At 33.9% G+C, this 6561-nt stretch overlaps 1 long non-coding RNA gene across 1 annotated transcript; it reads right to left on the reverse strand.

Annotated features, from left to right (window-relative positions):
- Window positions 1-972: 972 nt before the first annotated feature.
- Window positions 973-1879, reverse strand: LOC128635728 (uncharacterized). Its single transcript, XR_008398570.1, has 3 exons — window positions 1829-1879; window positions 1583-1698; window positions 973-1462 (listed from the first exon to the last, which is right to left on the reverse strand). It is a non-coding gene; the product is annotated as an uncharacterized LOC128635728 (long non-coding RNA).
- Window positions 1880-6561: the final 4682 nt, after the last annotated feature.

Consider the following 6561-nt stretch of genomic DNA (forward strand, 5'->3'; position numbering starts at 1 on the left):
GTGTATATATTTATATATATGTGTGTGTGTGTGCACGTGCGCATGTGTGACAGTGTCTATGTGCATAACTTTGTATGTGTCTGTGATTATGTAGGTCACTCTCTGTGCAAGTGTTTTGCAAGCTCTGGTGGACGTTTACTTTGGAAATACTATTCCAAATAAAAAAAAAAATTCCAAAAAATGCCTAAGACCTTGGGGGGGCTCAGCAGAATTTTGAGTGCCTAGGGCTGCACAAAATCTAAATACGCCAATGCACATTGCATGTTGGTGTTAGAAGAACACTGTTGCCCATGAATAAATACAATTACCTTAAAGGGACACTGAACCAAATTTTTTTCTTTTGTGATTCAGATAGAGCATACAATTTTAAGCTACTTTCTAATTTACTTCTATTATCAAATGTTCTTCATTTTCTTGGTATGTTTATTTTAAATTACAACAATGTAAGTTTAGATGCCGGCTAATTTTTGGTGAACAACCTGGGTTGTTCTTGCCGATTGGTGGACAAATTCATCCACCAATTGAAAAGTGCTGTCCACAGGTATGAACCAAAAAAAAAGTTTAGATACTTTATTTTCCAAAAAAAGATAGCAAGAGAACAAAGACAAATCAGAAATTGAATCACGAAAGAAAAAATTTGTGTTCAGTGTCCCTTTAACACTATCAAATTTCGAGTTGTGAATTATAAATTTTGAACTATACTTTAATAGCAATAATAATATACATCTTAATTTTTTTTTCAACAATAAAGTTGTTTCATCAAAAAAGTGTATTCTTTATTGTCTTATTTTTTCGAATAAAATAAGTGTTTTTATTTGTGTTAGCTATTTGATTTATTTATATGACCCTCATAGTTATCATAACTGAAATAATAGAGAAAATAAAGATATACAACTGTTCTTAGTATTTATATATTATTTTATTTTTAATAATCAATAAACACTTGAAAAAATTCTCCACAATCCCCCCCACAACACCAATAATTGGCATGAATAATTATTTTTATATAGAGATGGAAGAATATTGTCAGCAGCAGCAGTAAGCAGCATTTTTCGAAAAATACAGAAACTGATTTGTTTTCAGCTCAGTTCCATCAGCAGTCTGTAGATTAATTTGTAGTCCATAAACAAAGCATTTGTAATTGTTGCTCTTAATTTTGTAAATAAACAGTCAAACAAAGGCCAGATTTAGCAAATCTGAAAGTATCTTCCCGTTTCTAGCACAACTCCAGCAGTACAGAAATGAAGCATTTGTAGACTAGTTGGTGCTCCTTAATTTTGTAAATACACAGACAAACAAAGGCCAGACTTAGAAATCAGAAAGGATCCTGTTCTCAGCACAACTCCAGCAGTACAGAAACGAAAACTCCAGCAGTACAGAAACGAAGCACTTGTAGTCAGTGCTCCTCAATTTTTTAAATACACAGACAAACAAAGCACAGACTTATAAATCAGAAAGGAACCTGTATAATAAAGAAAAACAGAGATTCATTAAGTAAACAGTACAAATAACACATGCAAACCTATCTAAAACAAAGCAACTGCATTTAAGGGGTGTACAATACTAATAACTATATTATTACCTTTCAGTGATGGAAAATGCCTTTTATAAAATTGTACCAACTCTCAGCAGCAGCAAAAGCAGCAATTATTAAATACACAGTCAAATAAGGGCCGGATTTAGAATTCTGAAAGGATCCTGTATAATAAAGAAAAACACAGAGTGTCATTAAGTAAACAGTACACAAAAAAAAACACATGCAAACCTAGGTAAAAGAAAGCCAATGCATTAAAAGGGTGTGCAATACTAATAACTATATTATTATTACCTTTCAGAGATGGAAAATGTCTTTGAGAAAATTGTACCAACACTCAGCAGCAGTTATTATTAAAAAAAACAGTCAAATGTGGGCCGGCTTTAGTATTCCGAAAGGATCCTGTATAATAAAGAAAAACACAGATTTTCATTAAGTAAACAGTAGACAAAAATAACACATGCAAACCTAGGTAAAAGAAAGACAATTCATTAAAGGTGGTGTCCAATACTAATAAAAATATTATTACCTTTTAGAGATGGAAAAAGCCTTTTATAAAATAGTACCAACTCTCAGCAGCAGGAAAAGCAGCAATTATTAAATACACAGTCAAATAAGGGTCGGCTTTAGAATTCTGAAAGGATCCTGTATAATAAAGAAAAACACAGAGTTTCATTAAGTAAACAGTAGACAAAAATAACACATGCAAACCTAGGTATAAGAAAGACAATTCATTAAAGGGGTGTGCAATACTAATAACTAAATTATTACCTTTCAGAGATGGAAAATGCCTTTTATAAAATTGTACCAACTCTCAGCAGCAGGAAAAGCAGCAATTATTAAATACACAGTCAAATAAGGGTCGGCTTTAGAATTCTGAAAGGATCCTGTATAATAAAGAAAAACACAGAGTTTCATTAAGTAAACAGTAGACAAAAATAACACATGCAAACCTAGGTAAAAGAAAGACAATTCATTAAAGGGGTGTGCAATACTAATAACTAAATTATTACCTTTCAGAGATGGAAAATGCCTTTTATAAAATAGTACCAACTCTCAGCAGCAGGAAAAGCAGCAATTATTAAATACACAGTCAAATAAGGGTCGGCTTTAGAATTCTGAAAGGATCCTGTATAATAAAGAAAAACACAGAGTTTCATTAAGTAAACAGTAGACAAAAATAACACATGCAAACCTAGGTATAAGAAAGACAATTCATTAAAGGGGTGTGCAATACTAATAACTAAATTATTACCTTTCAGAGATGGAAAATGCCTTTTATAAAATTGTACCAACTCTCAGCAGCAGGAAAAGCAGCAATTATTAAATACACAGTCAAATAAGGGTCGGCTTTAGAATTCAGAAAGGATCCTGTATAAAAGAAAAACACAGAGTTTCATTAAGTAAACAGTAGACAAAAATAACACATGCAAACCTAGGTAAAAGAAAGACAATTCATTAAAGGGGTGTGCAATACTAATAACTAAATTATTACCTTTCAGAGATGGAAAATGCCTTTTATAAAATTGTACCAACTCTCAGCAGCAGGAAAAGCAGCAATTATTAAATACACAGTCAAATAAGGGTCGGCTTTAGAATTCTGAAAGGATCCTGTATAATAAAGAAAAACACAGAGTTTCATTAAGTAAACAGTAGACAAAAATAACACATGCAAACCTAGGTATAAGAAAGACAATTCATTAAAGGGGTGTGCAATACTAATAACTAAATTATTACCTTTCAGAGATGGAAAATGCCTTTTATAAAATTGTACCAACTCTCAGCAGCAGGAAAAGCAGCAATTATTAAATACACAGTCAAATAAGGGTCGGCTTTAGAATTCAGAAAGGATCCTGTATAAAAGAAAAACACAGAGTTTCATTAAGTAAACAGTAGACAAAAATAACACATGCAAACCTAGGTAAAAGAAAGACAATTCATTAAAGGGGTGTGCAATACTAATAACTAAATTATTACCTTTCAGAGATGGAAAATGCCTTTTATAAAATTGTACCAACTCTCAGCAGCAGGAAAAGCAGCAATTATTAAATACACAGTCAAATAAGGGTCGGCTTTAGAATTCTGAAAGGATCCTGTATAATAAAGAAAAACACAGAGTTTCATTAAGTAAACAGTAGACAAAAATAACACATGCAAACCTAGGTATAAGAAAGACAATTCATTAAAGGGGTGTACAATACTAATAACTAAATTATTACCTTTCAGAGATGGAAAATGCCTTTTATAAAATAGTACCAACTCTCAGCAGCAGGAAAAGCAGCAATTATTAAATACACAGTCAAATAAGGGTCGGCTTTAGAATTCTGAAAGGATCCTGTATAATAAAGAAAAACACAGAGTTTCATTAAGTAAACAGTAGACAAAAATAACACATGCAAACCTAGGTATAAGAAAGACAATTCATTAAAGGGGTGTGCAATACTAATAACTAAATTATTACCTTTCAGAGATGGAAAATGCCTTTTATAAAATTGTACCAACTCTCAGCAGCAGGAAAAGCAGCAATTATTAAATACACAGTCAAATAAGGGTCGGCTTTAGAATTCTGAAAGGATCCTGTATAATAAAGAAAAACACAGAGTTTCATTAAGTAAACAGTAGACAAAAATAACACATGCAAACCTAGGTATAAGAAAGACAATTCATTAAAGGGGTGTACAATACTAATAACTAAATTATTACCTTTCAGAGATGGAAAATGCCTTTTATAAAATAGTACCAACTCTCAGCAGCAGGAAAAGCAGCAATTATTAAATACAGATACTCGTCGACTTACGACCGCGTTACGTTCTGACCTTCCGGTCGTAAGACGATTTGGACGTAAGTCGGACAAAATATATGGCATGTAAATAATATGGTCTATTGTGTGATGTGTTGGGCTGACATTTCATGATTAATAATAACAATAACACCAGAGTTGTTTTAAATTAAATTCCTTTACTAATACAGTATCATCACAGTATGAATAATAAAATAACCTTTACTGTACTGTACCTGTACTGTGCAAATAATAACATAATATTTACTGTGCAAATACAGTACTATTACTGTACTGTACCTATACTGTACTGTAATAAAATAACATTTTTTTTTGTACTCTACCTGTAGTACTATGCAAATAATAACATAACATTTACTGTACCTGTACAGTAGTTTGCAGGAACTTTAACACTTACAGTATTTTACTTTAAATTTTTTAGAAAAGTAACTGAACTTAAATTTTTCTTTTACTGTACTTTTACAGTTATGTCATCAGAGTTATTATCATCTTGGTGAGTTGAGGCTGGAGGGATTTCAGATGCAGTGTTCTTTTCAAAAAACATGCTGAGCTTTGTTTGACGCGTTTGTTTCTTTTTCTCCTCATAGATTTCACGATAGCCACGCACAGCTTCCTGAATTTGACGGTCAACCTTGTTAAATCTTTCAACATTCTGGTCCATGTTTTCAAAACAGGAGACAGCTTTATTTAGCAATGTAAAGCCTTCAGCCAACCCCTTTGCAGTGAATTTCTTCTCTGGCTCTTCTTCTTCTTTGTCTTCTTCCTCTCTCCTATTTTCCTCTGCAACTCTCTCTGCTTCCAGTTCTATTAGATCTTCATTTGAAAGTTCTTTTGACTCATAATCTAACAGCTCTTCTACATCTTCCACTTCACATTCCAATTCAAGATTGTTTGCAAGTCTTACAATGTTTTCTCGAATTTCATCAAGCTCTTCCTCTGTTTCAAATCTCTCAAATCTGGTCACATATCGTTTTAGGCACTTCTTCCAAATTCCATTCATGCACTTTTCTGTTACATCCTCCCACGCTGCTGCAATATTTTTTATGCACTGAAGAATGTTATAACTTTTCCAAAAATCACGCAATGTTATGTCATCATCAGCATCTGTAGCAGCTATGGCTTGGGCGAATGTAGATCTGAGGTAGTATGCTTTAAACGTGGCAATTGCCCCTTGGTCCATAGGTTGAATGAGTGGTGTTGTGTTAGGTGGCATATAAACCACTTTTACATCAGGATTAAGGTCACCCAGGTGTGGTGGATGTCCAGGTGCGTTGTCTAAAATCATTAAAATTTTGAACGGGATTACTTTCCCTAAGCAATATTCACGAACTTGGGGAATGAAACAGTTAACAAACCAGTCTGTGAACAATGCCTGAGTCATCCACGATTTAGCATTTGACCGGTAATACACAGGCAGCGTGTGCTTATTAATGTTTTTAAATGCACGTGGGTTTTCTGAGCGATAGATAAGAAATGGCTTAAGCTTAAAACCAACAACGTTTCCTCCAAGTAACAAGCTTACACGATCTTTGAATGCTTTAAAACCTGGCATGGTTTTGGATTCTTGGTGAATGTATGTGCGCTCAGGCATCCGTTTCCAGAACAGACCCGTTTCATCAACGTTGAATATTTGTTCAGGTAAATACCCTCCCTCTTGGATTAATTCATCCAAAGTGTCAATGAACTTTGCAGCGGCTTCTGAATCTGCACTTGCTGCTTCTCCTGAAACCCGCACATTATGCAGACTGAATCTTCTTCTAAAACGTTTAAACCATCCAGTGCTTGCCTGGAAATTCTCTTTGTAATCCTCACCAGCTTTCTCCTTTAAAGTCTCAAACAAACTTTTAGCCTTCATCTGAATTGTTAGAAGGCTTATGGGTGTACGTTTTTGTATTTGATCTTCTATCCACAACATTAATAATTTCTCCATTTCATGAATGGGCCCTTGACGTTGTTTTGTTATTATTGTTGATTTCATTGGTGCGGAACCTTTTACAGCTTCACGTATGCGTTCCTTGTCCTTAATGATTGTGGAAACTGTGGAATGCGACAGTTTCATATCACGGGCAATCGCATTCACTTTTTTACCTTCGTCATACTGCTTTATTACTTTCATTTTTAACTCCAAATCAAGAGCTTTCCTCTTCTTTGTAGCCTCTTTGCCACTACACGGTACCGGCCTTTTGGACTGCGACATGGTCAGACCCATACAAAGGCTGCTGCTTAC

The sequence above is a fragment of the Bombina bombina genome, chromosome 7, assembly GCF_027579735.1.
Source record: "Bombina bombina isolate aBomBom1 chromosome 7, aBomBom1.pri, whole genome shotgun sequence".
Taxonomy (NCBI): Eukaryota; Metazoa; Chordata; class Amphibia; order Anura; family Bombinatoridae; genus Bombina; species Bombina bombina.